The sequence below is a fragment of the Acomys russatus genome, chromosome 29 (assembly GCF_903995435.1).
Source record: "Acomys russatus chromosome 29, mAcoRus1.1, whole genome shotgun sequence".
Lineage (NCBI taxonomy): Eukaryota > Metazoa > Chordata > Mammalia > Rodentia > Muridae > Acomys > Acomys russatus.
In genome coordinates this window covers 12,067,622-12,077,828 of record NC_067165.1, presented here as the reverse complement: position 1 = coordinate 12,077,828, position 10,207 = coordinate 12,067,622, and positions in this window count along the sequence as shown.

Genomic DNA, 10,207 nt, shown 5'->3' with positions numbered 1-10,207 from the left:
AGAGTTCTGGTATTAAAGACTTGTGCCACCAAGCCTGGCTAAGATATTTTTAAAATTTTACTCATTTTTATTTTCAGTAAGTATTTTCTTTCACTTAAGCAAAATTATTTATTAGTGTGTATGTGTATATATGATGGTGGGTCATGTGTGAAAGCCACAGCCACAAGATCCCCTGTAGTTTTGGGCAGTTCTGTGGGTGTTAAAAGACAAACTGGACTTCTGCAAAAGCAAGTGCTCTTAGCCGCTAAGCAGCAGTCTCTCCAGGCCCTGCTTTTTGTTTTGTTTTGAGACAAGGTCTCATTCTGTAGCCCAGGCTGAGTTGAAGCGCGCTCATTTCAAACTTCTGGCAATTCTCCTGCCTCAGTCTCCAAAATGCTGAGATTCTACACATGAGCCATCATGCTTGCTGTCTTTTTAATTTTTAATTTGTTAAAAAAAAAAAAAATGGCAATAGCAAGAATTCATTGCGCGATCTACCAGGATGTGACGATTTCCTCTGTGGAAAAAGGGATCACGAGTGACATTTCTGACCGTGAAGAATCACATTCTGTGTCCTGAATAGAGACCACTATGCAGAGGACACATCTGTGGTGAAGCAGCCATTGCCCTGTGCACTTGTGCTCAGCTCAGCAACAGAGGCTCTCTGGGTCTCTCTGAGCCGTGACTGCCCCTGCACTGAATGGGGCATTTATCACACTGTTGTAGACAGATCAGCTGACCGTCATGCACAGGGCCCAAGAGCCTATCCATTAGCTCCTGTTTGTTTGTTCGCACTGTCCAAACACACAAACGCTCTGGCTCTGGCACTGCAGTCACGTTATCAGTCTCCTCCGGCCTCTGGAAGGGTGATACAGGCAGGAGCTCGCTGTCATCTACCATGCCTCATCTCCGCTTGGAAAACCAGTCAGTTAACCCACTAATGAGAATAAAAATGTCTGAAGCTGGGGGGTGGTGGCGGTGGGTGGGAGCTCAGCTAGACTGTTTTAATAACAAGCTACTGGGCCCCTCCCAGAAACTCCTTCTATTCCCAAGTCCACCCACAAGATCCTCCTTCAGTCTATCAATCAGAAAACTACACAAGGGACCAATGAGTTGGTTCAGCAAGTAAGGTAAGCCTGCCCAGTTTGATACCCAGGGCCCACATGGTGGAGAGCGAAAACCAACTTTTCAGTTGTCCTCTGTCCTCCACATGGTGCTGTGACACATGTGTGCTAATACTCAAACACACCCAATAAGTAATATGATAAAGAAAAAAATGAAAGCAACATACAAATAGTTTAACAGATTAACCACTCCCCCAAATTATCAAAATTTGGATGAGCTTCGATCATTTTTTTTTGAGAGATTAAACGGGTAATTTACAGTGTCAACCAGTGTTTTGAAATGATTGTGTGGGAGTCATCTCTTTTTCTGCTGCATGTTCACAGACGTTCTGAGTGCTAACACCCAGTCCCCTGCCTCTCCTTCCGGAAGAAATCTCTCTTCAGAAAGCCAATCCCCAAAGGAAGTCATGATGCCCAAACCTGCAGAAATTCCCAGCAGTGTGTCTGGTGTCAAAACAGGAAGGTGTCCAAAACAAATGCCCCTCTTGTCTACCTCCAAGGGATACAACTGAAAATAGCTGACCTCAGCCGGGCGTGGTGGCACCCGCATCAGCACTCGGAAGGCAGAGGCAGGTGGATCTCTGTGAGTTGGAGGACAGCCTGGTCTACAAAGCAAATTCTAGGACAGCCAGGGCTACACAGAGAAACTCTGTCTCAGAAAAACAAAGAATGAAGAAGAAGAGGAGGAGGAGGAGAAAGAAAGAAAGAAAAAGAAAATAGCTGACCTCTATCTCAAAGCCCAGTTTCGGAGCCACATTTGGGCAATTCCTCTATGCTCCCCTGAGTAGCTGGCAGCACCCTTTTCCCTGGCCATCCTCTCCATTTGCATCCCTAAGGCTCCATCAGCAGCCTTACTGATTCCTGGATTGTCCCACTCCAATCCTTCCCCTCCCCCAAGCCAGCTGCAGCCTAAGGGATCACTTGAAGACATAATTATGACTGACTCCTTCGCTTCCTGCCTGAAAGTGTTTGATGGCGCTAACAAAGTAAATCCAAACTGTCTAACTTCACCGGGGACCGCATGCCGACCATCTCAGGCGTCCCCTCTTTCCTCCACTGTGACTTCCGTGAGTGTCTGTGTCCCAGCTCACAACATTTCCTTCCTCCTGCATTCATGAAAAGCCTTTCCTTGGGGCTGGAGAGATGGTTTAGTGCTTAAGAGCCCTGGTCACTCTTCAGAGGACCTAGGTTCTTTTTTTTTGTTTGTTTAAGTTTTATTTATTTTACGTATGAGTGCTCTGTCTTCATGCACATCAGAAGAGGGCATCAGATTCCATTACAGATGGTTATGAGCCACCATGTGGTTGCTGGGAATTGAACTCAGGACCTCTGGAAGAACAGCCACTGAGCTGTCTCTCTAGCCCCTATTTTTTTTTTTTTAAAGCCTTTTTTTTTCAAAGGTCTGCCTAGATGTGACCTCTTCCAGCAAACTCACCTTTGAGCTTCCACGACATTTTGCTGGTTATTTCCTTGGGCCTACTCTGCTTTAAATGGTGACTATTGATGCACAGGGTTTTTGTTGTTGTTGTTTTGTTTTGTTTTTTCCATAGACAACCAGCATCTTAAGAACATTGTAACTGCTGGGGCATGGTGGCGCAGGCCTTTAATCCCAGCATTTAGGGAGGCAGAGGCAGGCGGATCAAAGTGAGCTTAAGGCCTGGTCTACAAAGTGAGTCCAGGACAGCCAAACAGCCAAGGCTATACAAAGAAATCCTGTCTCGAAAAACAAACAAACAAATAAAACCAAAAAACCAAAACAACAACAATAAACACATTGTAGCTGCTGCCTGCTGTCTGTGATGGCACATGCCTTAATCCCATCACTTGGGAGGTAGAGGCCAGTGGATCTTTGTGAGTTTGAAACTAGAGGGGTCAACAGAGCAAGTTCCAGGTCAGCCAGAGCTATTACAGCTATTTGTTGTTGTTGTTTTTTCGAGACAGGGTTTCTCTGTGTAGCCTTGGCTGTCCTGGACTGTCTTTGTATAACAGGCTGGCCTGGAACTCACAGCTATCCACCTGCCTCTGCCTCCTAAGTGCTGGGATTGCAGGCGTGTACCACTGAGCCTGGCTTCTAATAGTTTTTTTTAAAAAGAAGATTATTAATTTGGGGAAGGGACATGGGTTTGTTGTGGCACACATGTGGATGTCAGAAGACTTTGCAGGAGTCAGTTCTCTCTTTCTTGGTTTTAAGGCAGGATCTGTTTTTGCCATTGCAGTTGTGTATTTTTTTGTGTGTGTGTTCTTGGTTTGTTTGTTTATTTGGCTTAGACTCCAGGGACCAAACTTGAAAATCTCACCAGTCTGAACTTTTTGCGTTTTGTTTTGTTTTGTTTTGTTTTTGAGAGGAGATGTGTCTATGTTTTCTTCTCTCTCTCTCTCTCTCTCTCTCTCTCTCTCTCTCTCTCTCTCTCTCTCTTGTTTTTTTGTTTTGAGACAGTGTTTCTCTGTGTAGCCTTGACGGTCCTGGACTCATTTTGTAGACCAGGCTGGTGGTCTCTTTGAACTCACAGAGATCAGTCTGCCTCTGCCTTCCAAGTGCTGGGATTAAAGGTTGTGCCACCACTGCCCGGCATATCTCTGTTTTCTAAGGTGCCCTTGAATTCTTTCACTTATGGGAACCTCCTGCTTCAGCCTCCTAAAAATTGGAACTAGAGAGATGGCTCAGAGGTTAAGAGTACTGCCTGCTCTTCCAGAGGTCCTGAGTTCAATTTCTAGCAACCACATGATGGCTCACAACCATCTATAATTGTGATATGACGCCCTTTTCTGGCCTGAAGGTATACATGCAGAAAGAGCACTCTACCTAATAATAAATATTTTAAAAATTGGATTACACCAGCCTAGTCTACAAATCAAGTCCAGGACAGCCAAGGCTAAACAGAGAAACCCTGTCTCAAAAAACCAAAAGCCCCCCCCCCCACACACACACACACAAACTGGAATTACAATCCCAGCATTCGGGAGGCAGAGGCAGGTGGATCTTTGTAAGTTTGAAGCCAGCCTAATCTACAACGCAAGTTCAGGACCGCCAGGAATACAAAAGAAACCCTGTCACGAAAAACAAAAATTGGAATTACGCCAGGCGGTGGTGGCACACACCTTTAATCCCAGCACTGGGGAGGCAGAGGCAGGCGGATCTCTCTGAGTTCAAAGAGACCCAGCCTGGTCTACAAAGTGAGTCTAGGATAGCCAAGGCTACACAGAGAAACCCTGTCTCGAAAAAAGAAAAAAACAAAACAAAAACAAAAAATTGGAATTACAACCATGTATCACCACAGTTGGCTCTTTCTTATAGAATTTTTTTTTTTAATTTTATTTATTTATTTATTTTTGAAACAAGATCTCACTGAATATCCCTGGTTGGCCTAGAACTAGCTACATAGACCAGGCTAGCTTCAAGTTCACAGAGTCCTGCCTGTCTCTTCCTTCCGAGTGCTGGGATTAAAGGCATACACCACCATGCCTGGCAATCATCACAGCATTTTTATAATAGCAAAAACAAAACAGGTATTACATGCTTAAGGGTAAGAATTTGATTAAAAAAAAAAAAAAAAAAAGATAATAGGGCTGGAGAGATGGCTCAGAGGTTAAGAGCACTGGCTGCTTTTCCAGAGGTCCTGAATTCAATTCCGAGCAACCGCATGGAGGCTCACAACCATCTATAATGAGATCTGGTGTCTTCTTCTGGTGTACAGGTGTACAAGCAGGCAGAAGACTGTATATATAATAAATAAGTATGTCTTTAAAAAAAGGAAAAGAGAAAAAGGATAATAACATAGAATAGAAGTCATTAGGACTTGAAAAAAAGAATTTTAAATGGTATTAAACAGCTTTTGTTGTTGTTTTTTCAAAACAGGGTTTCACTGTGTAGCCTTGGTGTCCTGGAACTCACTTTGTAGACCAGGCTGGCCTCGAACTTACAATGATCCACCTGCCTCTACCTCCCGAGTGCTGGGATTAAAGATATATGTGAGTGGGGCTGGAGAGATGGCTCAGCAGTTAAGAGCACTGGCTGCTCTTCCAGAGGTCCTGAGTTCAATTCCCAGCAACCACATGGTGGCTCACAACCATCTATATAGGGATCTGATGCCCTCTTCTGGCTGGCAGGTGTACATACAGACAGAGTACTCATATACATAAAATAAATAAATAAATCTTTGCGGGGACGTCGCTGCGCACACCTTTAATCCCAGCACTCAGGAGGCAGAGGCAGGCAGATAGATGTGAGTTTTGAGGCCAGCCTGGTCTACAAAGTGAGTCCAGGACAGCCAAGGCTACACAGAGAAACCCTGTTTCGAAAAACCAAAAAACATTGTTTGTTCATCAGTGGGGAGAAGTTGCTCAAGTGCTAGGACACACATGGAGGTCAGGGGTGTCCCTGCCTGTTGTCATCCCTCACACCCAATCCCCATACACCCCACACCCCCATACTACACCCCATTCCCCCCACCCCACCCCCCATACACCTTTTAAAATAAAATAAAACCCTAGGAGGGCTGGAGAGATGGCTCAGAGGTTAAGAGCACTGACTGCTCTTCCAGAGGTCCTGAGTCCAATTCCCAGCAACCACATGGTGGCTCACAACCATCTATAATTTGATCTGCTGCCCTCTTCTGGCCTATAGGTGTACATGCAGGTAGAGCACTGTATACATAATAAATAAATGAATAAATCTTTTTTAAAAATTAAAATAAAAATAAAATAAAAATAAAACCCTAGGAAACGAGTATAATCTTGTGCTGAACCTATAGGCTCAATTTTCTTAACCAATATATTTTATTAGCAACTTTGTGACCGAGCATACATCACTTATAACCTGACTAACCAAAACAATAGGAAATGAGGATTAATGGACACAATAACAAAACCTTAAGGATATCAGTTCCAAGGGATGATTCTTCTGGCACAATCTGCAGGATTTCTTGTGCTGGAACCTAGAGTAATCAGAACCCAGAACCTCAGCAGGAGCCGGAGACCCCGAAGCCTTCCCTCGAGCAGTTCTCTCTGGGAGCGTCTTGAAGTGCGGCCATGAACAGCCAAAACTATCCCAAGTCTCAAAAAGGCCCCTGCCTCCAGTTCTGGGCTCATTTATATATCTCCTCCCAGAGTCTGTTCACGGGATCTTTTCAGCTGGCAACAATCAAGCTCCTGCACGAGGTGGCTGCTCTTCTAGTGAATTAACATCACCTGTTCTCTCACGAGACTGTTCGATCCCGCACTTGGAATCCTAAAAAACAGGTTTATCTCTCCTTCAGAACCCTGATATGAAAATGAACCAGCACCAGCTTCCAACTGTCAGTGTTGCAACAGTGCACCCAAATCCTGAGATGACCAATGGCAGAACTATGGCCTACAGCCTGTCTGAAGGAAGCCCAGCCTGCCCTTGTGGAGGCTCTGTGGGCACATTCTGCCTACATGCCCCTTAGATGACTACATTTTCCTTGCCGCAGGCAGCCGGACGCTTTTCCTATTCTCTTAGTGCAAATGTCAGCTGACATTGTGAGAGTACATGACACACAGACCTTTAAGCCTGAGCCTCAGTTTTCTCGGCTGTAAGGTAGCATAGAGTATTGTCACTCTCTTCTGACAACCCAATCCTTGAGCTAATATGACTCCAGCCAAAGAAACAGCCTGGCGCTCAAAAACAATACCTGGGGACACATCTAGCTGGCCCCACGCCATGGTGACATTAGCCTCACCACACACAGGATCCCCTTTCAGACATCCAATCAGCCAAAGCCAGGGAACAGGCAATCAGCAACAGCTGATGATACTCCACCGTATGTCCGGATCCACTAATTGCCAGGTAAAATTAAAAGGCCCTGATTATTAAGGATCTGTCTTCTGCTATGGCCCCATGCATGTTCAGAACTGCAGCCTCTCACCAAATGTGTTCCTGTTCCTACTTCCTAGCTCCAAAAACAGCAGCACCGGAGACCCAAGCTGGAAATAAGCACAGAATCCTCCACTTCCCGCCAGAGTGTGGGTCTTGAAGGTCCCCCAGAGGTGTTGAAGGCTTGGTTTCCAGCCTGTGGCATTATTGGCAATGATGAAACTTAGGCACCCTCTTAAAGGAGACAATAGGACCTCAATCCTTAACCCCCTTTCTCCACTTGCTTCTGGAAGCCTTGACGTAAACAGCCTTCCACTTAGCCGCCATGAATTCAAAGCAGCAGGACCAAGCCCCATGCACTGAAAACTCTAAAAACTGTGATCCAGACCTTTCTTCTTTTTAAGTTTATTGCCTTGGGTATTGTGTCACAGTAACAGAAAGCTGACTGACCATCCCCTCACTTATGTCTTCCACTCAGTCTATTACAAAGATCTGTCTCCTCTCTCTCTCTCTCTCTCTCTCTCTCTCTCTCTCTCTCTCTCTCTTTCTCCTCAGACCTATGCATTCCTTTTCATCCAGAGCCCACCACCATCCTCCTTTACAGCTCACACTGCCTTCACAAGGTCTTTCAGGGAAACTAACTTTTGCTTTTACTAAAAAACCCTCTAGGGCTGTCAGAATGAAAACTAGCCTTGGTAATTTTTTGTTTTTTGTTTTTTGTTTTTGTTTGTTTGTTTGTTTGTTTGTTTGTTTGTTTTTGAGACAGGGTTTCTCTGTGTAGCCTTGGCTGTCCTGGACTCACTTTGTAGACCAGGCTGGCCTCAAACTCACAGTGATCCGCCTGCCTCTGCCTCCCTGAGTAAATACTGTTCTTAAACACCTTTCTGCCTCACACAAATCTTGTGTCTACTTATTCCTATTATTTGTATTTTATGATAAGAAAATAAGATTTGTCAAAGTTGAAAATTTGTCCAAGGCTATAAACAGTAAATAGCTAAAGCAGAGCTGAACGCCAAGATGGCTTAATTTTTGTTAATGGAAAAGAACTGTATTGTTTTAAATTTGTTTTATTTTCTGTGTATGAGTATTTTGCTTGCATGCATGTCTATGCACCAGATATCAAAGGGCAGAAGAGGGCACTGGAGCCCCTGGAATTGGAATTATAGATGATTGTGAGCTGCTGTGTGGGTGCTGGGAATTGAACCTGGCTCCTCTGGAGGAGCAGCCAGCTCTCTTAACTGCTGAACCATCTTGCTAACTCTGCCTTTCTTTTCTTGTCTCTTGTTTGCTTGCAAAGGAATTTCATCATGTTGCCCAGGCTGACCCTTACACTCCTGGGCTCAAATAACCTGTCCTTAGCCTCAGCCTCCAGCCCAGCTGTGAGTGGATGGATGCCTCTGCTCGCCCATGTCCTTGGCTACAAAGCTTGGTCTGGCCTGCTGTAGACAATATGTGTGCCGCCATGCTTATACATAGCACTCTCTACCACAGACTGGTACACAGTTTTGGCAGTTTTGTTTCCTGAAATTGGAGCTCCATGCATTCCCTTCTGCCTGCTCCCAGCAGGCCCCTGTGAGATATGAGGAAGTCCTCAGGACAGGGGTGGGTCCAGTCAGTTCTCTGTAGCCAAACATGGGCTTAGGGCAGCCCCTCTGCATCTGAGGATTCCAGAATCCTCCACTCCTTCAAGCCTTCACATTCTCCCTAGGAAAACCTGTCACAGAACCCTAGACCAGTGTCCTGCATGCTCACTGTATCTGTCACTCCTACTTGGCTCTGAGTCAGAAGGGTTTGCTAGACTCGTTTTCTTCTCCCCGCCCCACATTAATTATCCCGCTAAGGAATTCCCATCTTCTGTCCTTCCTCCAGACCCTGGCTGGAGCAGAGGGATTCCTAACTAAGAGGGAACTCCCATCGCAGGCCCTGCTGCCCTTAGGTCAGGGCCAGCAGGAAGCAGCACTTCCAGCCGGGCACTGGCGCCTATGCGCCTGCTTCAGGGAAAGAAAGCCTTTAATAAATCCGGAACGGATTTGCATCACTGAAGCAAGAGAAGGGCTCATGGAACTCACAAAGCTCTAAAGTTGAGCTGAGGGTGCGTCCATCCCACCCCAACCCCAGAGCTGCGGGATCTGCTGAAAGGCAGTGAGGAGATGTGCACACTGACCTTGAAACGTGGGTTGTGATGGTTGCTAGTCACCTCCTCCTGTGTTTCAACCAGACCTCAAGTTGGCCTAGGAGAGGAGAGGGAGAAGGCGAGGTGTGTGTGTGTGTGTGTGTGTGTGTGTGTGTGTGTGTGTGTGTGTGTGTGCGCACGCGCGCGCGCGCGCACGCGCGCGCGCACAATTAAGAATCTTCTAGTGCGGGGTGGGGTGGGGGCGAGGGGGGCACGCCTGTAATCCCGGAACTCCGGGAGGCAGAGGCAGGTACATCTCTGAATTTGAGGCCATCCTGGTCTACAAAGTAAGTCCAGGACAGCTAAGGCTACACAGAGAAACCCTTTCTTGGAAAAAAAAAAAATCTTCTATGGAGCCTGGCAATGGTGGAGCACACCTTTAATTCCAGCACTTGGGATGGCAGAGGCAGGTGGATCTCCACGTTTGAGGTTTATAGAGTCCAGGACAGCTGGGGCTACACAGAGAAACCTTGTCTTCAAAAATCAGAAAAAGCAGCCGGGCGGTAGTGGCGCATGCCTTTAATCCCAGCACTCGGGAGGCAGAGGCAGGTGGATCTCTGTGAGTTCAAGGCCAGCCTGGTCCACAAAGTGAGTCCAGGACAGCCAAGGCTACACAGAGAAACCCTGTCTCCAAAACCAAAACCAAAACAAAACGAAACAAAAAATCAGAAAAAGCCAGGCATGGTGGCACACAACTTTAATCCCAGCACTTGGGAGGCAGAAGCAGGCAGATTGCTGTGAGTTTGAAGCTAGCCTGGTCTTCAAAGTGAGTCCAGGACAGGCAAAATAACAGAGAGACCCTGTCTTGAAAAACCATTAAACAAAACAAACAAATAAAATAAAAAGAAAAGAAAGCTGAGCCCTAAGTGTGCATATATTAGAATCATCTAGCTGTGTGGTCTTCTGGGGGGTGGGGCATGTATCTTAGTGACTATTACTATGCTCCCAAAGCACTCACAGCGCAGACTCTGAGTCTCAGCCTTGGCTTTCTGCATGCCTGCCTCAGAATTCTACTCTCCTCACGCTGTTTCTTAGAAAAGTCTTTCCCATGCTGCGTCGGCTAAACTCTTGCCAGTTCTTTAAGCCTCTCCTGAAAGC